General features: G+C 38.8%; 1 long non-coding RNA gene and 1 pseudogene across 1 annotated transcript; both read left to right on the top strand.

Annotated features, from left to right (window-relative positions):
- The first annotated feature begins 12,686 nt into the window (after positions 1-12,686).
- LOC122099247 lies at positions 12,687-13,962 on the top strand (annotated as a pseudogene).
- A 6-nt stretch (positions 13,963-13,968) lies between these two features.
- LOC122099242 lies at positions 13,969-23,177 on the top strand. The gene is made up of 3 exons (XR_006145882.1): positions 13,969-14,052; positions 14,709-14,718; positions 23,168-23,177. It is a non-coding gene; the product is annotated as an uncharacterized LOC122099242 (long non-coding RNA).
- Positions 23,178-24,764: the final 1,587 nt, after the last annotated feature.

Below are 24,764 nucleotides of genomic sequence, written 5' to 3'. Positions count from 1 at the left end.
ACCCTCAATTAATATTTACATGTATTATTCTTGTACACTGGTCAATCAAGCAGTAACTGTGAAAAAGGCTTTCTTTGCCCCCAGAATTGTAGAAAGCAATTGACTAGTTGTTATGGACAGTTTCCAATTTGGAGCTCAACATTTATGCATGCTTAATGCAGTTAAACCCACACTTAATGTGCACACTTATATTTTAATATGAAATGGTCTTATCATAAAGGACATTATCAATTTAAAGGTTGGACACCATATCTCAATCAGGTCTAATCAAAATACTGACCTTTTAAAACTAACTCTGGGCACTGGTTGCTCATGCCTATAATCCTAATTATTCAGGAGGCTGAGATCTGAAGATCACATCACAGTTCGAAGCCAGCCTGGGCTAGAAAGTCCCCATAACTCTTATTTCCAATTAACCACCAGAAAACCAGAAGTGGTGCTGTGGCTCAAAGTGGTAGAGTGCTAGCCTTGAGCAAAAGAGCTCAGAGACAGCGCCCTGCCCCTGTATTCAAGCCAAACAACTCAAAAAAAAAAAAAAAATAAGAAAAAACATAAACAAAAAAACTCTGGCCCAAACCAAGGGGAAAATAAGGGACAATTTTAAGTTCAAGTGTCAAACAAAGTTTTGAGATTTGGTTAGTGATAGTTTGTGGATTTTGACAAATATGTTTACTACCTTTTACAATAAACATACCAGTAATATTGCTTTTCGTTCTAGATATAGGGTTATTTTATTTTCTCTAAAACTGTCATCTGAGCCAGGCACTAGTGGCTCACGCCTGTAATCCTAGCTACTCAGGAGGCTGAGATCTGAGGATCGCAGTTCAAATCCATCCTGAATACAAAAGTCTCTGAAACTCTTATCTCCAATAAACCACCAGAAAACCGGAAGTGTCGCTGTAGCTCAAGTGGTAGAGTGCTTGCTTTGAGCTGAAGAGCTGAGGGACAGCGCTCAGGCCCAGAGTTCAAGCCCCACGACCAACAAAAAGTAAAACAAAACAAAAACAAAAAACTGTCATCTGAGTTCGAAAGTTTTTAAAATATAAGCTTTACAAAGTATAAAGTATTAAGAATACAAACTAAAGAAAGAAAAAGATCGTGAAGATGAAGATGAAGATGAAGACATACGATGAACATTTTTGGAAAAGGTTTCATGATTTTGTATAAGAAAAAAATCCTTGGAAGTGGCACTGTGGCTCAAGTGGTAGAGTGCGCCCCTGGAGCTGAAGAGCTGAGGGACAGTGCCCAGGCCCAGAGTTCAGGCCCCATGACTGACAAAAAGAAAAAAGAAAAAAATCCTGAAAGAGTAAGGTTACTAAAAGAATTAAGACAAACCTCAGAAAGTTCAAGGAGATAATAAAGGGTAGGAGAGTATGTTTTCAAATATAAGCAAATAGATAGATAGAACTTACAAAATAATTACATGTGATTAGATTGGCTATAATTCAAATAATTGTTCACGGGTCTTACTTAGGTCATATTATTATGAAGCAAATGAGTTCTTACAAATATTCCAAAGTGACTTAGAAAATATTAATTATCAAAGTAATTTCTTGTGTACTATTGAGTGATATCAATCTTTTGACAACTTGAAAAACTGTATCCGAAGTCAAAATTCAATCAAGTGACATCTATCTCAGGATCTTTTCATGACCATCATACAACTAAGTATGTAAAAATTGTTGTTAATTGTTGCTGTCTTTATATTTTAGTTCCTCTATACGAACCCATTGTAGGATACCAAGCTGACAAAGATAGGATACCAAGCAAGTACCCTTAAATTAATTATACCACACCAATCAAGCTTTTGTCCATGAGTCCCTATTGTAGTGACAGCTTTTCAGACTTAATGGGTTCAAGGTAATCCCTGCTTGGGAGTCATTTCTATTTATCTTACTGTTGCTGCAATTTGGCCAGTTTTATTGACAGACTCCCTCCTACCTGGCCTGTTAGTATTCTGACTGAAATGTAGAATATTACATGAACTGAGATATCTCATCACAGCACTGAACAAAATCACTTTCTGGATACTTTCTCAGCAACAAGAAAGATCTAAGTTTATCATGGGACAAAGTTTACCAAGGGAACGAAGTTTATCAAAGGACCACACAGAGCCACTTGAGAGAAATAACTGCTCAGGTAAGAAGTGATACTCCAAGTGAAGTCACTTGTGCTTGCAATTTCAAAATTAACTAAAGGTCGAGAAAAATATTTATAAGCATGGTACCTGATGCTTATGCCTGTCTATTCCCCAACAATATGGGAATTTGTACCCTTGCCTTTCTTTTTTTTGTATGTAATATATATTTTGTGAAAATACTGTACAGAGGGGTTACAATTACCTGGGCAAGATAATGAGTACATTTCTTATCAAGCATTATAGCCTCCTCCTTTGTTTCCCCTTCCCATCCTCCCCCACCCCCTCTAATCCTCCCCACTCCTCCCCCTCACACCAAAGTTGTAAAGTTCGTTTTCGACATAACGACTTGAATTTAGCCAACCTACAGAAGCCCGAAGAAGACAGAGCACACCAAAAGATAAGAAAAAGGCACATCTTGTTGAAAAGAGATTCACTACATCACATATTACTTAACAAAAAAAAAAAGCTACAGTTGCAGATTGAGAAAACACTATCCAAGGTCTGCAGGCTTGGGAAAACCTGCCTGAGAGGAAAGATCAGAGGGCTGTGAATCTTTATTACTAGGGCAATCTAGGAAATCTGTGCCTATGAGAAAAACAGCTCAAGTAAATACAAGAAATGGAATCATTTGAATGAGGATGAAGCTGGTTTCTGCTATCCAAACAAGCTTGGGACTCCATGCTGAATCAAAGAATAGACACATACATAGCACCAGCCAGCAGCAAAATCTCAGAGGTCCTTTCCTCCACTTAAAGTTTCACTTAAAGGTTAGAATACACACAGAGGGCAATATTGCCAGAACCAAAACATCAAAATTTCTGTGTTTTATGTATTGACTCATTTGTTCAACCCTGGTTTTTCCAAATTGTAATTTATAATAAGGCCATTTAACTTCACCAATCATTTAATCCATTTAATATTTGATTTCTCTCTTCTTTAGTCTCTATTTTGTTTATTTTTAAACTGAAACTATCATATCTGAATCACATCCTAACAATCCTTTCTTTGAAATATATTTCCATCCCTTCATTGCCACTTCTCCTCATCTATACTACCCATACCTCATCATCCAAGATATAAACAAATTCAGAGAGGATGGATGAAAAAAGACCTTACAAACAAACTCATCAGGAATTAAGGAGTAGCTATACTTATAACAAAATCAATTGCAGGTCAAAATCAGTAAGAAGAGACTAAAAAATTATCACCTCATATAAAAAAGGGAATGAATGTTCCATGAAGAAGAAATTATGGGGGTCAACATATATGCACTTAATAGAGGAACACCAATTCAACAAACAATCCTGGACTTAACAGTACTGACAAAACGCAAAATAAATAAAAATTAAATAATAAAACCCATTTTGTTGTATTATCATTCACATCTAAGGTGAATCTCTAGTTAACTTTTTTCTTGGTGAGAGTGAAATATAGATATGAATCTAAGTAACTTGGAAGCCATCTTGGCATCTTGCTATTAATTATAGATGGGGACTTCACAAACTCTAGAGGTTATAGAGGACACTCTTTGGACTGTAAAGATTGTCATGGGCTCCAGGAAACTACCACTTCATCTAGGTAATTGGGGTCTTGATTGTCCTTTATTGTCCCTATGAATCATCACTTTATTAGAGTTAAGTATCCCCACCTAATCATTTAACCTATATATTATCACTTTGTTAGAGTTAAGTATCCCCACCTATTTTACCTATGTATAACCATTTTATTAAGAATAAGTATATTCACTTTGCCTTTGTATAACCACTATTATTAGGAATAATATCCTCATTTAGCTTGTTTTGTTTTATGTATGACACTTTTGTTAGATTGTTAAGATTTGGTCTTCACCTCAAGTACGCGTCCTTGTCTTTAGAAACTATGTGCTAGCTCTGTTCTGGGCTGCTGGTCTTTCAGAAAGGTGTCCACCATGCAGTCGTTGGCTTTTTAATAAATACTGCAAATTCGACCTTTTAAATTGTGGCACCTCTGAATCCCGATAATTGAGAGTACCTTACAACAAGACATTAACAAACACATTTTACAAATATATATACATATAGAGATACCTACATATCTATATGTATATATACTTATATATCTGTATGTATATATATATATTTCCTCTAAAATCAGGAACAAGACAGGATATTCATTTTCTCTACTAATTTCCAATAAAGTGCTGAAATTCCTAACCACAGCAATAAAAAGAAATGATACAAAAGGAACCCAAAGAGGGAAAGAAGTAAGGAAACTATCCTCATAAACAAATGAAAACTTACTTCTGAAGTACCTAGATAAACCCCCTCATTCCCAGGTGCTGAAGCTAATGAATACTTACAGCAAATGAGCAGGAAAAGAAAGGAAAAATAAAGGAAGGAAAGAGAAAATAAAAATCCATCCTTTCCCATATATGAAAAAAATGAAGTTGAGGAATACATTGGGAAAGAAATGCTGTTTGTAATAGTCTGAAAAAAGTAAATTAAAATACCAAGTAATCAATATATATATTAACAGCTGAAGGACCACTACAACTAAAACTATAAAAATATTGAAGAAATAAACTGAAGAAAAGATTAGGAGTGAAAATACCTCCAAGTTCTCAGACTTGCAAAATTAATATTGTGAAAATGGACATACTGCCAAAGGAAATCTACAAATTCAGTACAACATACATAAAAATTCCAATGTCATTATTGACTGAGATAAAGACAATATAAAAATTCTAATGGAAGTCCTAGAACAACAGAAGCAATTTTGAGTAAATTAGCAATAATGAACGAAGGTATGACATTCCAAAACTTTAACTTTACTACGAACTACAGTAGCAAGTAAGATTGGTACTGGCACAAAAATAGGTTTGAAGACCAGTAGTATAAACTAGAAGTCCCATTAATAAACCCATATACCTGCATGCATATGGTGTTTGATAAAGTAGTAAAAAGTACATGTTGGAAAAAATGGCAATCTTTAACCAATGGTGTTAGGAAAATTAGATATCTGAAGTAATATGGCTGGCACCATATTGGCCACAAGGTTGGATGGCAGGGTCTAGCATCTTGTCTTCTTGCTGGGGGAAGGAAATGTCCCCACCCACCACCTGCCTCGCAGGTGATGGGCATGCCTGGAACTATGGAGGTTGTAGCCAGCACTTGGCTGAGAGGTTACTGAATCTGTCAGTCCATTGCCTGAGACTGGGAATTTCCTGTGGCCCTGACCTGGGCTTAGGCCCTATTTAGGCCCAGACCAGCCTAGCTGCCTCTACCACCATGTCTCCATGATCCTGTCCTGTGTCCTGTCTTCTGGCTTGTCTCTGGTCATCATGGCATCCCAAATTTCGTTCTCCATCAGAGCTGAATTAGCTTGCTGGTATTGTTTTTGTTCTTTCCTTCCTCTCTTGCGTTTTTACTAATTCTCTTTTGTGTAGTTGAGTGCTGAAGGCCTTTGTAACAACAGTCTGCCTGTAGCCTCCTAATTGTATAATAAAGACTCCAATATTTTATATTCAAAAATGTGGCTTCTGGGATGATTCACCTTATAACACATCCATATGTAAAAAAAACAAAACTGGATCTCTTGACTGTCACACTGTCTACTCAAAATGGAACAAACACTTCAATTTAAGACCTAAAATTTTGAAACAAATGCAAGACTGTCTAGGAGGAATACTAAAACTACTGGCATATTAGGAAGGAACTTTCTGAATACAGACCAGGGGTTCAGCTTATTGATAATTGAGAAATCATTTTGTAACAAGGCAAAAAGTGTCTGTACAGCAAAGTTTGTATTTAATCAAGAAAAAATAATCAATGTACTGATGTACTTTGGCCTTAGCCAAAGTACAGCCATTCTGGACTTAAACTCCATTTTGAAGGCCATTACTGAAAGTATCCATTGTGAAGGCTTTTACTGAAAGTATCCATTGTAAGGACTTTTACTGAAATTATGAACTCAGGTTCCTGGAAAAACTGCAAAATGTTCTAATAACATTCTGCCCTAGCTATAGCCTAGCAATAGCCATCAGTGGATGACAGGAAGGTACCTAAATCTCCAGATGTTTCTTAAGATAACATAGTTAACATAGTTTGTTGCTTAACCACTTAGCTCATTCACGCTAGCCAATAAGATTGTTACAAGGTTCACTCACTAAATGTTAACCAATCATGTAACCCTTAAGTTGGAAACCCCCTACCCTTGCTGTAACCACAGTAAAATCCCTGCTAAACTGGAAGTCAGGGCTCTCAACTCTGACCCGCTCCACAGGTGACGGTTGTGAGTCCAGGCTGGAGCTTGCAATAAATGACTCTCATGTGCTTGCATCAGAATCAGTTCCTTGGTGGTATTTGGGGATCCTTATCTGGGCAGAAGATCTCAAAATGAAATGTATCAGCTATACATCTGACAAGGGCATAATATCCACAATAGACAAGACCCTCTGAAACTAAGCTGTCCTAAATTCAGTAAACCAATGAGTGGACAAAGAAACCACAGAATTTCTCACAAAAAGAAGAAAGAATTACCAATAAAGACATGAGGAAATGCTCAAAATTCTCATTTTAATATGAATGAAAGTAATATTGAGATTTCATCTTACCCCTGCGAAATCATCCTATATCAAGTATACAAACAATAAATGCTGGTTGTGAGTTGAGGAAAAAGGAGCTTTATTATACTGTTAGTGGGAATGAATGTAGTGTAATATTCAGGAAGACAGATTGAATATTCCTAAAAACTCAACATACAACTAGCTTGTGATCAAGCAATACCATTTTTGGTCATCTATCCTGAATATTACAAGTCAGTTTGCAGTAAAGACTCTTGAACATCTATGTTTGTTGCTTCACAGTTTACTATAACCAAGGAAATCAAACAGCCCAATGCTCTATGAGCGGATAATGAAAATGTTGTGTGTAATATATATATATATATACATATATATATATATATATATATGTATATATATATATATATACACACATACGTACAACACTTTTAAATCAAATGTATAGCAGAAATTATTGCTCCTTTTAAATTCTTTAATAACTGATTAATAAGAAAGTCAAAGAATAAAATTGTTCTCTTGCTTTCCCTTATCTAGTTTTCCTGAATCAACTATGGACATGTCTCTCAACTTCGTGTGATCACCTCTAACCATAGGCTACATTGAGAATTACTAAACCTGGAAACTTGCTACTCTCTTCTTGAAAGGTTCTTCAATTATTCCACTAAGTATGAGTATAGGATTATCATCTTCTGCCATCAAAATAAATATAACACAATGGCTACCACTCAGAGTGCTATTTATTCATTCATTAGTTAACACTGGGTAACTGTATTCATACACACACCTGTGCTCCTGTGTCAGTTGAGGCCTCATTACCAACCAGAATAAAACCTTAAGTTCTATGACAAACAGCTGCTTGTCTCAAAACATGGCAATTGATTCTGAGAAAGCAAATATTTTTAAGAGGTCCACTTAAGAGGACTTCTTAGGGTAGCAAAACTAAACATGTTGCAATGTACACAGAAGACATTATAAAATCAACTAAGACTTCACAATTGCTGTATGAAAGACAATCAGTCATTGACACTTTATTGGTTCAAACGTATTGGGTGGTCTATTTGTTCATGGCAGCTAACAGACTTATCAATCATACCAATCAACCATCTATGTATTTCTTGACTTCCATATTGCACCCCCCCTTTCTGTTTGTTTTCTTTCTCTTTTTCTTTTTAAAATGGAAACCATCACATCTGAACCACAGTTTCTACAAATTAATCCTCTTTCAAATTGGGCTGTAGATTCCAACTGTGTAAAATGTTAAGGGATCCCAGAAACCTAGAGAGGAGAATGGGCAGCCATCTTACAACAGCCTGAAAAGACCATTGACAGAGACTACTATACGCAAAAGTATTTTGGAGAATGACAGTACAACATCTCCCAGAGTCTGGTTTAACAAGGAAAGCTACAGCTAAAGATTCTTAAAATTACTCTTTGTAAGCCTATTAGCTATTAATCTGTATAAGATTAACTCTGGTTTCTCCAAGTTGTAAATCAGAAGGAGGTGATTCACCTTTCAATCTTACCACATTTTTCCCCATTTTTTCTTCCTTGCTCTTCTGAAGGGAAATGATTGTATCTCAACTATAATTACCACCAATTGTTCCTTTCTTCCTTTCTTTTTCTTTTTCTTTTTTTTTTTTTTTTTTTTTTTTTTTTTTTTTTTTTTGCAGTCACAGGGTTTGAACTCTGGGCCTAGGCACTGTCTCTGACCTCATTTTTTCATGGATGATGCTCTACTACTTCGAGCCACAGCTCCACTTCTGGTTTTCTGGTGGTTTTAGAGATAAGAATCTTACCAATCAACCTTCTCCATTTAATTCTTGAGCTTCATATCACTACACTTTCCCCCCTTTTTTTTCTTTCTCACACTTCTTTAATGGAAACCATCTTATCAGAACCATAATTCCCAACAATTATTGCTATCACATATCTGAGTTTCAGTTCCTGTATACAGTAATATATATTACTCATGTATCTCCCAACTCCATTCCCTAATTTTTATCAATAACAAACTACCTCCTAATAATCTGCTCAAATAATGATCATTTGTTTTTCTGTTCTATTTCCTTTGCTGTGTTTTTTATTTCAGTCTTCTGTTTTCTGCTTCTGAATGTCCTATTGGCTAATGTACTTCTTTCTCTTCTTCTATTATCCTTTCTCTTTTTTCCTTGTCATTCTCTCAGACTCCCTATTACTGAAGTTTGCACCTAAACATCTGTGTATGCACTTATTCTTTTCTCCACACTTTCACAATACGGGGTCAATACAACATTAGATACCTTTCCCCTCCCCTGAATAACTCATTTCATCTCCCCACTAACCTGTCCTGTAAATACCAACTCTCAATACTTCCCAACATATATCGTAAAATACTTACAATTATTCCAACAGAACTTCCCCTTCATCTCTGAACTACTCTTACTCTGGTGAATTATAACCTTCTAGAACAGAAAGTCTCTCAGGAAAATTCATATATTTATACTAATTACTTATTTTTTTTCAAAAGTCAAGGGTACAGGATAGATTCTGTTAGTGTTACAGGGTACAGGAGAAGTCATGAACAAATTTCATGTACTTGAGTTAAAGTAAATTGAATATTGAGTGATGTAATGAGAATAAAAGTAAGAAGAGTTGTGCATATATTTAAGAGACGATCTATGACACGCACACAGAAAATGAATTCAAACAACACTGAAGTTGTAAAAAAGTCATATCTTGTATTTTAAAAAGTCCTTGATTCCAACACAATAGTATGATATGTACAAAAATTGGTAAATAAGTACACAACAAGCCTGAAAATAAAAAATAAAAATAAGAAACCACTATGCATGGTGACAAATGCTTCTTATTTTCAACATGCTGGGGGCTAAGGCAGAACAATTGAGTGTTTATGGACAGCCTGTGCTAAAATAATAAAATTCTGTGGGAAAACAAAACCAAACAAACATAAGAGTAAAAAAGTTTGTATGTTACCAACTTAAAGAAAAAATAAAATAACAATTAAAATAACAACTCAGGGACACATAACATAGCAAACAGATTCTTAAGGGGAATAAGGGAATATTAAACTTGGCATATAACCAAGAAATCACACAGAAGAAAGTCAAGGTGGAAAAGTGCATAGAGGAGGAAGAATGCTAACAGTTCTCTGGACCAGGAGAGGGAATAAGAAGTCAGCAAGTCTTTTGATTTTTATCAATTTTTATCAATTTATCCCACCTAGGGATCCCTAAATTCAGTGGTAGGAAAAATAAACCAAAATAAAGAGAAAATAAGTGAAATGAGGCAAAGCCCTCAATCAAATCTCATGTTTTTAAAATATGTGGTTTCAACTAGAGAGAAAATAATGGTAACAACAATACCTAACTGCTAGCCAGCTACTGGAGGTTCACACATGCAATCCTAATAACTCAGGAGACAGAGATATGAGGACTGCAGTTCAAAGACAGCCAGAAGGTCAAACAGATCCCTTTACTCCAATTGAACAGCAAAAAACTGATGTTGTGATGCAAGTGGTAGAACTCCAGATTTGAACAAAGAAGTTAACTGAGGAAATGAGATCCTGAATTGAGCTCCAGTTCTAACATAAAGCACACACCAGCAAATAACTAGCATGTTGCTGGCAATAATAGGAAAGGTGCTACATTTAAATCTGTATTTCATAGCTAAAATATAAATAAATTCATATATAGTTTAAATGAAGTCATGAAAGTAGTTGAAGAAAACAGACATCAAAGTTTTCTAACTCTGGTGTCAGGGAGAAATCTAAAAGCAAAGCACAAAATTAAAAAGTAAGAAAACACCAATAAAATATTTGAAAAAATCATTTTTATATGTGTGGGGCACATGGGCAGCAACGTTGTTTACGTTAAAATCTGATTGGATATCACCATCAGGATTAGTGACCTCAGTGTGTGAACAGCTTGTGGACAGCAGGGAAAGTATAGAAAGCTTAGGCGCATGATAGGGTGACCTCTACAGTGATTGGTTAGTTCCTTTTCCTCCCCATTTATGCCGTGCAGTTTTTTGCTTTAAAAATGCTTGCTGTGTGATAGTAAGTTCCTGCTTGACTTGACTCCCTGCTACATCTGACTGTCTCTGAGGCTAAGGGAGGCTGGGGAATGGGCAAGTGGCCCACTTACCTTTCCTCGGACCCCGTCCGTCTTCCATGGGATGGACGAAGACCCAACAGATATGTTTATGTTTTATAAAAATTAATTTGCAATACATTTGATAGTTAATATCATAAACTTTTTAAAAGGTTTTAAAGCCTTTAGATACAAGTCTGCAGGCAACAAAATGAATACTACAGTTTTTTTTAGTTGTTTTTCAAAACTCACTAAAATGAAATCTTTCTATTCTACAGTGGTGGCTCACACTTTTAATCATAGCATCTCAGAATGCTGAGGATCTTAGTTCAAAGACAGCCCAAGCAAGACTGTCCTTCTAATTATACACCAAAAAGCTACAAGTAGAGGTATAGCTCAAGTTGTAGAGGACAATAAGCTACAAAGCACCAATAAGGCCCTGAGATTCCTCCCCAGTACTGGCACAAAAGACAAAATAAAACATATTTGCAATCAAATGAAATAAATTCATGTATTACTGAGAGTAATATAAATTGTCACAAATTTTCTAGAAGGCCCATTGAAAATATGTATAAAAAGCACTAAATGCACAAATGTTCTTTAATCAGTTGGCTTTTTACTCAGTGTAGCAACCAATAAAATTAAGGCAGCGTGGTAAGATAAAGTAATATTTATCTCAACTGAAAAGTACTATTATAAGATATCAAAAGTTGCCACCAGTATTTCTCATTCTCAGTTCTTGCTTCCTACCTCAACATATAAGATAAATAAACTAATATTATTAAATAACCAATATTATCTGCTGGTTAGCAAGAACTTATCCAGAGACTGAGGGAAAATAAACTCCTCCAACAGCTCACTCAAAAATTTCACTTCATCTTCTATCACACAGTACATCTATTCACTTTCAATTCACCTATTGCCTTTATAAATATAATCCCTTCCCTGCTTCTAGTGACTAAAAATCCAAATGGTCATCGTCTTCATAAACACCCTCACTAAAGATATAACACAATTACATCCTTGGACTCACATGACTTAACCAAAAGAAAACTTCAAGTGAAGAGGTAGCAAGACATTTGTGAATGGAATGTATAAATTAATCTATTCCATTACCATTTGCTCTATACCTGCTGCATGAAAGCAGGACACATTTTTCTAGAGCTAGGTTTAGAACTCAGAAATCAAGACTCAAGTTCAGGAATAAATATAACAAGCGCTTTGGAAAAACGAGGAGTGGAAGGGTATCAATTCGTTATCATCACAGTGATTGAGAATTGTATCCTCCCTTCCCTCCCTGAGTCTCACTGAAGATTATGTGAGCAGAGAATTTGTTCTTTGCAAAGAGCACAGAGTTCATTTTTGAGATTCCAGCCAGCAACATTTTCTGGATGATGATGGAGATAGGTAGCCTAGGTGCTACCTATCATCTGTACCTAGATACTGAATCCCCTTAGATAAAATCCTCTGTGTTTATTCAACATTTTCAATGCCATGCTAATTTCTTTTAGTGTTTCTTTGTTCATTTTTTTTGTTTTTGCTTGTAAAAATACAGAACAGAGGAGTTACAGTTACATGAATATGGTAAGGAATACATTTCATATCAAGCATTATTAGCTGCTATTTTTTAATATCTTAAATTTCTTAATTATTTTATTCGTGCCTTAAGCGGACTAGTATGGAAAAAATAACATTTTTCCACCATGAGCTCATATTTACTCTAAAAGATACCAAAACTGCTTATAATTGTATATATTTCTCCAGACTCATTTTTCTGCTATGGTTCCAGGGATTGTATGTCTTTATATGCCAATTAAATTTGGTATGCCAGACATGCAATAACTGACCTAGGGTATGAGGTTGCCATACTTCTATTTCTCACTGTATATGTATAAACATGGGTATGTTTATACAGAAGCCAATTTCTTTTGGTTCTAATTTATATGAATTGAACTTTTGTCCAATTTTGTCCAAGTTTTCAGGTGTCAAGTAATTTTTCTACTTTTAACACAGTGTGAATCACATGTCATACACTCAACTTTTATGCAGAAATTTTTGCCAACTGTTATGTGGTATATATACTAGATTCCATCCATGCAGGAACCATATGGCAAAGGTGCTTTCTATCTATGCTACATTTCATTTTGTTAGTCACTGAAGAGTTAGTGACTGCATTTTAGGTACAGGTTCAATAGTAACAGTGGGGCAATAACGATGCCTTAGATGATAAGACTATTAACATGTGATAGTTATACTGGAATAAATTTGTGTGCATATGACAACACAAGGCTGATAGCTCATCACAATTGTATCACAGCTTAGTGTTCAGACAAACATGAATGCTAGAGTTGTACAAAAAACTGCAGACGCTAATCTTACTGAATTCTGTTCAGGATGTGACACTGCTACTTGCTATTATAGCTACAGTAATCCAGAGGGCAGTGGATTTCAGTATGGCCAAAGATTACTTCACTTGTGAATCTAGTCATTTGGGCTGAAATCATTGACTATTTTTTGTTTTAATGCTCATTTTGATAATGCTGCTCCATAGCTATTTTCACCTCTTGGACCACCAAGACTTACTGTGAGTTAATCTATTTATATTGACAAGCACCATCTAAGGTACTATATTATTTTGTTTCTGATTATTTCTATTTATTCATTTACTTAAAAAGCTGCCAGAAAGAAAGTTTCCACTAAAGGAAAAAAGGGTGAAGACATATTTTTAAATTAAAAAATCCCATCAAAGCTCCTGAGTCTGTTTCCACCATCATCACTGCAGAATCAATGTTCTACAAGGGAGTATATTACCAAAATGGTGATGATGTTTCTGTGATTGATGATCAACATGGAAAGCTCTACTCTGCTCAGATCAGGGGTTTTATCTAGGACCAGTATTGAGAGAAGAGCGCAGCACTGACATAGCTCATTCCCACTCTCTCTAGCCCCACAGATCAGTTTGACCCTGTGTCTTATATCATATGGCCAGAGGAAGACCTTCCCAGGAAGATGGAATACTTGGAATTTGTTTGTCATGCACCGTCTGAGTATTTCAAGTCAAGGTCACCACCATTTCCCACTGTCTCCACCAGACCAGAAAAGGGCTATATATGGACTCATGTTGGACCTACTCCTGCAATAATGATTAGGAGACAGTTACCAATCACTTGTAGCTACAACTAAAACCGAGGCTGGGAAACTCAGTAATATATCCCTTACCCAGCATGCCTAAGACCCTGGGTTAAAAACAAAAAAACCCAAAAGTGGATTTTTCATATTCTTATATTTATACAAGTCTGAGGAAGATAACTTCGTCCACGAATTGCTTTATTTGGTCGCTTGTGGGGCTTGAACATGAGGCCTAGGTGCTGTCTCTGAGCTCTTTTTGCTCAAGGCTAGTGCTCTACCACTTTGAGCCACAGCTCCACTTCCAGTTTTCTAGTGGTTAATTGGAGATAAGAATCTCGTGGACTTTCTTCCCTGGCCTGGCTTTGAACCATGATCCTCAGCTGCTAAGTAGCTAGGATTACAGGGAGCCACCAGAGCTCAGCCCATAAAATTCTTATATGGGAAACTAAAAGGTGTGTTCCCAATGACCTAGTAATTGTTAACAAATTCTGGCAAGTCTCACTTGGGGCATATTCAGCTCAACCAGTCATGATGGAGGTTCTTTGATCAGGCAGGACCCCATTTCCCTATGTGGGGGTGGATATGATCTGCCCTTGGAACAATTTCCAGCAAGTCTCTCTCCATCTTCTATATCTTCTCTATGAGGAGCCCTGGTTGGCCCTTTCAAGCTAGCATCCCGTCTTTGTGTCTACCATTTCCAGGCAGACACTTCTTTGTCAGTACATGGGCTTGAACCTCACACTTGGCATTGTACCGCTTGATTCATGCCTCAATAAGTCATGGCTTAGAGAAAACAAAATGTATTTGAAGGTGAATGTTAGCTTTCTGTTAGTGTATCTTCCCAGGCAAAGGTTGCAATTTCTGAGAGACCATTAGGAGTAGGCACCATCTGTTTTTCTTCATAATTTACTTCCAGAAACTCAAAAAAGGGGTTATATTTTTATATAACTACAAAATATTCAGTTTTAGATTTCTGCTCAAAGGTTTAATCAAATAAGATGTTGCCTTGATCAACAATAAAAAAAAGTAGTGTGGGCTTCCTTTAATGATTATTTCTAATTCAGATTAAAATATGCCTGAAGAAAGTTTATTTGTAAAGCTGGAAATTCTGATAATTACTCTAATTCCCTTATAAATAAAATATTAAATCTTTCTATACATGTTCCTAATAATTAAACGTACCTTACTTGTATGTAAAGTTCTTTTGAAATTTCATTCTATACAATGTTTTCTATATATGAAATACATATTTTATATCTATTATACTATTCTATTATTGAATTAGATGTGTACACTTATTATGTTATGTTTTTTATGACTTTATTCTATTTAAATTTCAATTTTATCAGTAAGGTTTTGTCTTCCTCACATCCTTACTACTGATCTTATGCCAGCTACTCTTCTTATTCTTACTGTCCTCCACAGGTGCTCATAGGCACTATGTATAGTTGAAATCTCCTATGGTGTGATTTTACCTTATGGGCCTTATTCCTTGTCCCTATGCTTTCTTTCCTTTGTATTTTAATACTTGGCAGCTTAGGAATTTTACTTGTGCCATCTTCCCCTCTTTGTGTGTTCTAGATGAAATGTACATCTGTGATTATTTGTGTCACTGTAGGTTTTAATATTTCGCTCTCTACCTTAATATATTGTGTTAATATACCTAATTGGCTGCTGTAAATGGTTATTTTCTGAATTATACATTTGTTAGGCCAATTTGAATACGATCATTATGCTAAATATTGTGAGCTTCTTCTAATTCTAAATTCTTCTAATTCTATAGATCTTTGCCACTGATTTCATAAACATTATGTGTCCATTTGTGTGATCACAAGGCTTCACCATCTGTGACAGCCTGTAAATACATATGGCCTGTTGCTCAATTACAGACTGAGTGCGAGTACCACAGCAATGATTTCTGCATGTCATGCAGACAGTGAGGTACCTTACTCCATGAGGCATGTGTCGTCCTGAGATTTGGGGCATGCTGCTATCCTTGGGCCAAGGGGGCTAACCCGTCTCAACCAGGGATTAGGGAGGTTATTTGACCAGGCAGGACCCCATTTCCCAGTTTAGGGGTGGATATGTTCTGCTCTCAGAATGAATTCTGGCAAGTCTCACTCCCGGCTGTTACAGCTCAATCAGCCATGATGCCGGATCTTTGACCAGGCAGGACCCCATTTCCCAGTTTTGGGGTGGATATGTTCTGCCCTTGAAACAATTTCCGGCAAGTCTCTCTCCATCTTGTGTATCTTCTCCTCTATGAGGAGCCCTGGCTGGCCCTTTCAAGCTAGCATCCCATCTTTGTGTCTACCATTTCCAGGCAGACACTTCTTTGTCAGTATATGAGCTTGAACTCACACTTGGCATTGTACCACTTGAGTCATGCCTTCCCTTTTGACATTCTGCTGATAAATTGGAGATAAGAGTCTCTGGGATTTGTCTGCCCATGTTGGCTTCAAACCAAGATTTTCAGATCTCAGCCTCTTCAGTAGCTAGGATTACAAGCATGAGCCACCAGTGCCCAGCTTTTTATCTAACCGGGTTTTGATCAATCTGGATACCAGCGAACTCTTCAGGACACAGCTCTATGTACTGGAACAAAGGTACCATACATCATATGGTAATAAGTCTCTCGCTCGTTTTTATCTTGATCAGCCATGGGGTTTCATCTCAGGGCCTGGGCACTGTCCTTGAGCATTTTCACTCCTTAAAACAGAACTGTTTTTTGGCGCCTCAGTTGTGAATACTCTCCACCTTCCATAATGAAGAGACAAGACACCAAAGACAAATAGACAGCATATTTCGGTCTCTAGTAGCTCCTATGTGCATCCTGGCTTGGTTCACAGGCCCTCTCTGTATCACCAGCCATAGGTCAAAAGATTTCTTTGAAATATTTGGGAGAGCTGAGGAGGTTTTGGGAGCACAGGATGCAAATAACAAGAAAGAACACTCAAAACTTGGGGACCGTAAAACAATTGTCTTAAGGTCCCCAAGTTTTGAGTGCCCTACACCTTCCCCAAAGGAGAGAAAAGCCGCTAAATAGAAATAGACTACATTTTTCTCACCCAGTCAACTCTAGTCTGCATCCATCAGGGCTTAATGCCCCTCACACTGTCCAAAGAGCCCAGTCTAATTTGTTTCGTCCAATTCTGGGAGAGCTGATCTGTGTTAGTCATCTCAGGATGCAAACGACATGATAGAGCACTCTGAAATTGGTGACCTTAAAACAGTTTTAAGGTCCCGAAGTGAGCATGCTCTACTCCTTCCCCAATGGAGAGACAAGCCTCCAAAGATATATGGACAGCACCGACCTTTCTCAATAAGCCCTAATCTACATCCTGTTCCATATACTGTCAACAGTAACAGGTCCAATTATATTCCTTGCAATTCTGGGAGAGCTGAAAAGTGTTTGGAAGCACAGGATGCAAACGACAAGATAGAGCAACACAGAAATTCGACGCCTTAAGAAAATGTTTTTCAGGGCTCAAATTCTCAATGATCTACATCTCCCCCAAAGGAGAGATAAGCCTCTAAATACAAGTAGACCGCATCTTTCTAACCCAGGTTTCTCCGGTCTGCATCCTAGCTTGGCTGAAAGCCACTTATACTGTCCATCCACAGGAACCAGTCCAATTTTGTCTTCCAATTCTGGGAGAGCTGACCAGTGTTAGCGAGTTCAGCATGCAAACGAAAGTTTGAGTAAAGCAGAGAAAGTCAGATAAGGTGATGTTAATGAAATGAACCCTAAGATATGTATTCGAAAGTGTTTTATTTGCTTTCAAGCGATTGTTTATGACACATTCATAAGATCATTTCTTTTTTACTTTGTAAGGCCCTCCCCATTGTATAACAACTGCTTTCACTGTATTTCATGTCGGTATAATTTGTGGAGGGAAAGGGGAAAAACAATTCGTTTAAATAGGGATAGAGGTGGACCCATAGCAAAAATGCGATGTACAAGTCGTTACGTCCAAAACGAACTTTACAACTTTGGTTTGTGAGTGGTGCGGGGTGTGGGAGAGGGGAGGACTGTGGGGGAGGGCAGGAGGAGGCTGGGAAAAGATGGGAATGGGAAACAAAGAGGACGTTACAATACTTTATAAAAAATGTACTCATTATCTTGCACATGTAATTGTAACCCCTCTGTACATTGTTTGCAAAAAAATAAATGAACAAATAAATAAATAAATAAATTTAAAAGCAAGAAAAGATGGAGCACTCAGAACATGGGGACCTTGAAACCGTTTTAAGGCCCCCAAGCAATGAGGGTTTACTCCTTCCCCAAAGCAGGGACACGCCTCCATAGAGAAATTGACAGCACTAATCTTCCCAAGAAGCTCTGGTCTGCATTCTAGCAAGACAGAAAGTGTCTCATCCTGTCTACAATCACAGGTTCCGTTTTTCTCCTTACCACTGGGAGGGTTGAAAAGTTTTTGAGATCTCAGTTTGTAAACGACAAGATAGAGCACTCAGACCTTCGGTGAGGTAAACAATATTGCCCAAGTTCTGAAGGTTCTACAATTCCTCAAAGGAGATACAAGCCACTAAAGAGAAATAGACAGCATGGTTCTATCACAGGCAACAGCGGTCTGCATCCTAGCAGGGCTTGAAGCCCCTTACACTGTCCATAGTAACAAGTCCAAATTTTTTCCTTGCAATTCAGGGTGGGCTGACCAGTGTTAGGATGCTCAGGATGAAAACGACAAGATAGAGCACTGAGAATGTGGGGAACTTAAAACAAAATTGTTTGATGGTTGCCAAGGTTCTGAATGCTCTTTACCTTCGAAAAAGAAAAGACCAGCCCCCGAAGAGAAATAGACAACATCATTCGGTTTCTAGCAGCCCCTGTGTGCATCCTGGCATGGTTCAAAGCCCCTCTTGGTGTCACCATCCCCTGGACAATCCTTTTTACTTGCAATTTTGAGAGAGCTGTGGAGGGTTTGGGAGCACAGGATGCAAACAACAAGACAGAGTTCTCAGAATTTGGAGAACATAAAGAAAATTGTTTTAAGGTCTCCAAGTTCTGAGTGCTCTCAACTTTTCCCAAAAGCAAGACAAGCCACTTAGGAGAAATAGAAAGCATTGTTCTGTCCCAGTCAACTGTGCTCTGAATCTTAGCAGGGCTTAATGACCCTTGCACTATCCACAGTAAACAGTCCAAACTTTGTTCTTCCAATTCTGGGAGAAGTGACCAGCGTTAGGGAGCGCAGGTACAAACGATAAGATAGAGTACTCAGAATATGGGGACCCTAGAACAGTCTTAAGGCCCCCAGGGAAGGAGGGCTCTACACCATCCCCAAGGAAGAGACACCCCTCCAAAGAGAAATTCACAGCACCCATCTTTCCCAAGAAGCTCTGCTCTGCATCCTAGCAATATTGAAAGTGCCTCATTCTGTCTACAATAACAGGTGAAAGTTTTTTTCCTTTTAATTCTGAGAGAGGTCAAAAGCGTTTAGGAACTCAGGATGCAAAGAATAAGATAGAGCCGGGCACTGGTGGCTCACGCCTGTAATCCTATCTACTCCGGAGCCTGAGATCTGAGGTACTCGGTTGCAAGCCAGCCCGGGTAGGAGAGAAGGTGAGACACCTATCTCTAATAAACCACCAGAAAACCGGAAGTGGCGCTGTAGCTCAAGAGGTAGAGCGTTTTCCTAACATCACATTATCTGACCTTTTCCGCTTGACTCATACATATACTAGATATTGCATATAAGGGAAACCATGGGACCTATGTTTCTTTGGGCCTGGCTTACTTCACTTAATATAATTTTTTCCAAGCCTTTCCATTTCCTACCAAATGGGGAAATGTCATTCTTTCTGATGGAGGCATAGAATTCCATTGTGTATATATACCACATTTTCTTGATCCATTCATCTACTGAGGGGCATCTGGGTTGGTTTTATATCTTAGCTATGGTAAATAATGCTGCAATAAATATAGTTGTGCTGGTAGCTTTAGTGTGGTCTTGTTTGTAAACATTTGGGTAAATGCGCAAAAGTGGGATTGCTGGGTCATAGGGAATTTCTATGTGTAGTCTTTTAAGGAACCTCCATAATGCTTTCCAAAGTGGTTGAACAAGTTTACATTCCCACCAACAATGAAGTAAGGTTCCTTTCTGTCCACATCCCCTCCAGCATCTGTTGTTGTTAGAGTACTTGATTTTTGCCATTCTAACTGGAGTGAGGTGATATCTCAATGTTGTTTTGATTTGCATTTCTTTTATGGCTAGGGATGTTGAACATTTTTTCATGTGTCTATTGGCCATCCTTCTTTCTTCTTCAGAGAAGTTTCTCTTTAAGTCTTTCGCCCAATTATTTATTGGGCAGTTGTTTCTTTGAGGATTTGTTGTTGGGGGGTTTAATTTTTTGAGTTCCAAGTATATTTTAGATATGAGACCTTTGTCCGTTGTATGGCTAGTAAAGATCTTCTCCCAATCCGTGGGCTTTCTATTGATCTTGCTAGCTATGTCATTTGCCCTGCAGAAGCTCTGCAACTTTATGCAATCCCATTTGTCCAACCTTTCTTTGATTTGTTGTGTTTCCGGGTCTCTATTCAGAAAATTTCGTCCTGAGCCAAGGAGACCTAGGGTTTCTCCTATTCCATCCTGTAATGTTTTCAGAGTGTCTGTTTTGAGTTCAAGGTCTTTGATCCATTTGGAGTTGATTCTGGTGCAGGGTGATATATAAGGATCTAGCTTTAGTTTTCTACTTTGTATGTCCCTCCCCCACAGTGTAACCCCCGCTTTCACTATATTTGATGTCAGTATAACTTGTGGAGGAGATGGGGACAAACAAGTCGTTTAAGGATTCAGGTGGACCTGTTGCAACAATGAGAAGTACAAAATGTCATGTCAAAAATGAGCTTTACAATGTCGGTGTGTGGGGGGAGGGGGGGAAGGATTGGGTGGGGGGGAGGGGGGAGGCTGGGAAGGGAGGTGAAGGGTAAACAAAGGAGGAGGCTGCAATGCTTGGTAAGAAATGTATGCATTATCCTGTCCATGTAATTGTAACCCATCTGTACAGTATGTTCTCAAATAAAATAATATAAAATTTAAAAAAAAAAAGAGGTAGAGCGCTCGCCTTGAATTGAAGAGCTGAGGGACAATGCCCAGGCCCACAGTTCAAGCCCCACGACCTACAAAAAAAAAAAATAACCATATAGAGCACTCAGAACCTCGGCGATTTAAAACATTATTGTTTGACGGTGACCAGGTTCTAAATGCTCTACACATTCCCCAACGGAAAGACAGGGCAGTAAGGAGAGTTAGACAGCATCGGTCTATCCCAGGCATCTTCGGTCTGCATCCTAGCAGGGCTTAAACCTCCTGACACTGTCGCCATTAACCAGTCCCAATTTTTTCCTTGCAATTCTGGGATTGCTGAGCAGTGTTAGGGAGCTCAGGATGAAAACGACAAGATAGAGCCCTGAGAACTTGGGTACCTTAAAACAGAACTGTTTTTTGGCTCCTCAGTTGTGAATACTCTCCACCTTCCATAATGAAGGGACAAGACACCAAAGACAAATAGACAGCATATTTCGGTCTCTAGTAGCTCCTATGTGCATCCTGGCTTGGTTCACAGGCCCTCTCTGTATCACCAGCCATAGGTCAAAAGATTTCTTTGAAATATTTGGGAGAGCTGAGGAGGTTTTGGGAGCACAGGATGCAAATAACAAGAAAGAGCATTCAAAATTTGGGGACCGTAAAACAATTGTTTTACGGTCCCCAAGTTTTGAGTGCTCTACACCTTCCCCAAAGGAGAGAAAAGCCGCTAAATAGAAATAGACCGCATTTTTTTCGCCCAGTCAACTCTGGTCTGCATCCATCAGGGCTTAATGCCCCTCACACAGTCCACAGAGCCCAGTCCAATTTGTTTCATCCAATTCTGGGAGAGCTGATCTGTGTTAGTCAGCTCAGGAGCAAACGACATGATAGAGCACTCTGAAATTGGTGACCTTAAAACAGTTTTAAGGTCCCAAAGTGAGGATACTCTACTCCTTCCCCAATGGAGAGACAAGCCTCCAAAGATATATGGACAGCACCGACCTTTCTCAATAAGCCCTAATCTACATCCTGTTCCATATACTGTCAACAGTAACAGGTCCAATTATATTCCTTGCAATTCTGGGAGAGCTGAAAAGTGTTTGGAAGCACAGGATGCAAACGACAAGATAGAGCAACACAGAAATTCGACGCCTTAAGAAAAATTGTTTTTCAGAGCTCAAATTCTCAATGATCTACATCTTTCCCAAAGGAGAGATAAGCCTCTAAATACAAGTAGACCACATCTTTCTAACCCGGGTTTCTCTGGTCTGCATCCTAGCTTGGCTGAAAGCCACTTATACTGTCCATCCACAGGAATCAGTCCAATTTTATCTTCCAATTCTGGGAGAGCTGACCAGTGTTAGCGAGTTCAGCATGCAAACGAAAGTTTAAGTAAAGCAGAGAAAGTCAGATATGGTGATGTTAATGAAATGAACCCTAAGATATGTATTCGAAAGTGTTTTATTTGCTTTCAAGCGATTGTTTATGACACATTCATAAGATCATTTCTTTTTTACTTTGTAAGGCCCTCCCTCATTGTATAACAACTGCTTTCACTGTATTTCATGTCGGTATAATTTGTGGAGGGAAAGGGGAAAAACAATTCGTTTAAATAGGGATAGAGGTGGACCCATAGCAAAAATGCGATGTACAAGTCGTTATGTCCAAAACGAACTTTACAACTTTGGTTTGTGAGTGGTGCGGGGTGTGGGAGAGGGGAGGACTGTGGGGGAGGGCAGGAGGAGGCTGGGAAAAGATGGGAATGGGAAACAAAGAGGACGTTACAATACTTTATAAAAAATGTACTCATTATCTTGCACATGTAATTGTAACCCCTCTGTACATTGTTTGCAAAAAAAATAAATGAACAAATAAATAAATAAATAAATTTAAAAACAAGAAAAGATGGAGCACTCAGAACATGGGGACCTTGAAACCGTTTTAAGGCCCCCAAGCAATGAGGGTTTACTCCTTCCCCAAAGCAGGGACACGCCTCCATAGAGAAATTGACAGCACCAATCTTCCCAAGAAGCTCTGGTCTGCATTCTAGCAAGACAGAAAGTGTCTCATCCTGTCTACAATCACAGGTTCCATTTTTCTCCTTACCATTGGGAGGGTTGAAAAGTTTTTGAGATCTCAGGTTGTAAACGACAAGTTATTGCAACATAGGAGCGTTTCACTGCTTTTAAGGCTTCTTGGGAAGAATTCCAGAATATTGCTGCCAGCAGGCCTCCAGGTGTTCTGGGTGAACATCTCCTTGTAAATCCTCCGTGGTTTCTTCTACACCCATGAAGTTTGGCAAGGGTACGCAGTTTCCATTGCTGCACAACTGCGCCTGCAGAGCTCTGCTTGGTTGCAAACCTTCAGATGTGGCAGCCAGATATGCTTGTCCCCGTAGGACACTGCTAGCTGACTGGGTGTACCTGCTTCCCGTTCTTCTTACCTGAGTGCTACCTATTCCAGCTTTCACGGCTACACTATACTCAACCTGAGGAGTAGGTTGAACCTGTACTTATGGCACTCTGTGAAAGTTTGGAGAACCAGACCTCAGTTGTTTGGCACACGACCACTGTCCATCCAGCACTATGGACGGCACTGGCTATATCTGGCTCTAATAAGTCCACGGTCGTGTTCTGCCAAATGACTTCTGCCGGGAACACTCAGCATGAGGTTCTGAGTTATTGCAACAGAGGAGTGTTTCACTGCTTTCAAGGCTTCTTAGGAAGAATTCCAGAATCTTGCTGCCGGCAGGCCTCCGTGTTTTCCGGGTGAACATCTCCTTGTAAATTCTCCGTGGTTTCTTCTACACCCGTGAAATTTGGCAAGGGTACACAGTTTGCATTGCTGCACAATTGTGCCTGCAGAGCTTTGCCACGGTTGCAAACATTCAGACCTCGCAGCCAGATATGCTTGTCCCCGGAGGACAGTGCCAGCTGACTGGGTATATCTGCTTCCCGTTCTTCTTACCTGAGTGCTACTGATTCCAGCTTTCACGGCTATACTCTACTTACCCTGAGGAGTAAGTTGGACCTCTACTTATGGCACTCTGTGAAAGTTTGGAGAACCAGACATCAGTTGTTTGGCACGCGACCACTATCCATCCAGGACTATGGACGGTACTTGCTATATCTGGCTCTAATTAGTCCATGGTTGTGGCCAGCCGAATGACCTCTGCCGGGAACAGTCAGAATGATGTTCTGAGCTATTGCAACATAGGAGCGTTTCATTGCTTTCAAGGCCTCCCGGCAGCAAGATTCTGGAATTCTTCCTAAGGAGCCTTGAAAGCAGTGAAACGCTCCTATGTGGCAATAACTCAGAACCTCATTCTGAGTGTTCCCGGCAGAGGTCATTCGACAGAACACAACCGTGGACTAATTAGAGCCAGATATAGCCAGTGCCGTCCATAGTGCTGGATGGACAGTGGTCACATGCGAAACAACTGAGGTCTGGATATCCAAACTTTAACAGAGTGCCATCAGTATAGGTTCAACTTACTCCTCAGGTTGAGTAGAGTGTAGCCATGAAGCTGGAATCAGTAGCACTCAGGTAAGAAGAACGGGAAGCAGATATACCCAGTCAGCTGGCAGTGTCCTCCGGGGACAAGCATATCTGGCTGCGAGGTCTGAATGTTTGCAACTGCGGCACAGCTCTGCAGGCACAATTGTGCAGCAATGCAAACTTCATACCCTTGCCAACTTTCACGGGTGTAGAAGAAACCACGGAGGATTTACAATGAGATGTTCACCGGGAACACCCAGAGCCTTACGGCAGCAAGATTCTGGAATTCTTCCTAAGAAGCC

This window comes from Dipodomys spectabilis, unplaced genomic scaffold, assembly GCF_019054845.1.
Source record: "Dipodomys spectabilis isolate Male_0828 unplaced genomic scaffold, ASM1905484v1 ptg000506l, whole genome shotgun sequence".
NCBI classification, from domain to species: Eukaryota; Metazoa; Chordata; class Mammalia; order Rodentia; family Heteromyidae; genus Dipodomys; species Dipodomys spectabilis.
The sequence above is the reverse complement of the archived record's forward strand: the minus strand, read 5'-3'. Positions and strand labels throughout refer to the sequence as shown.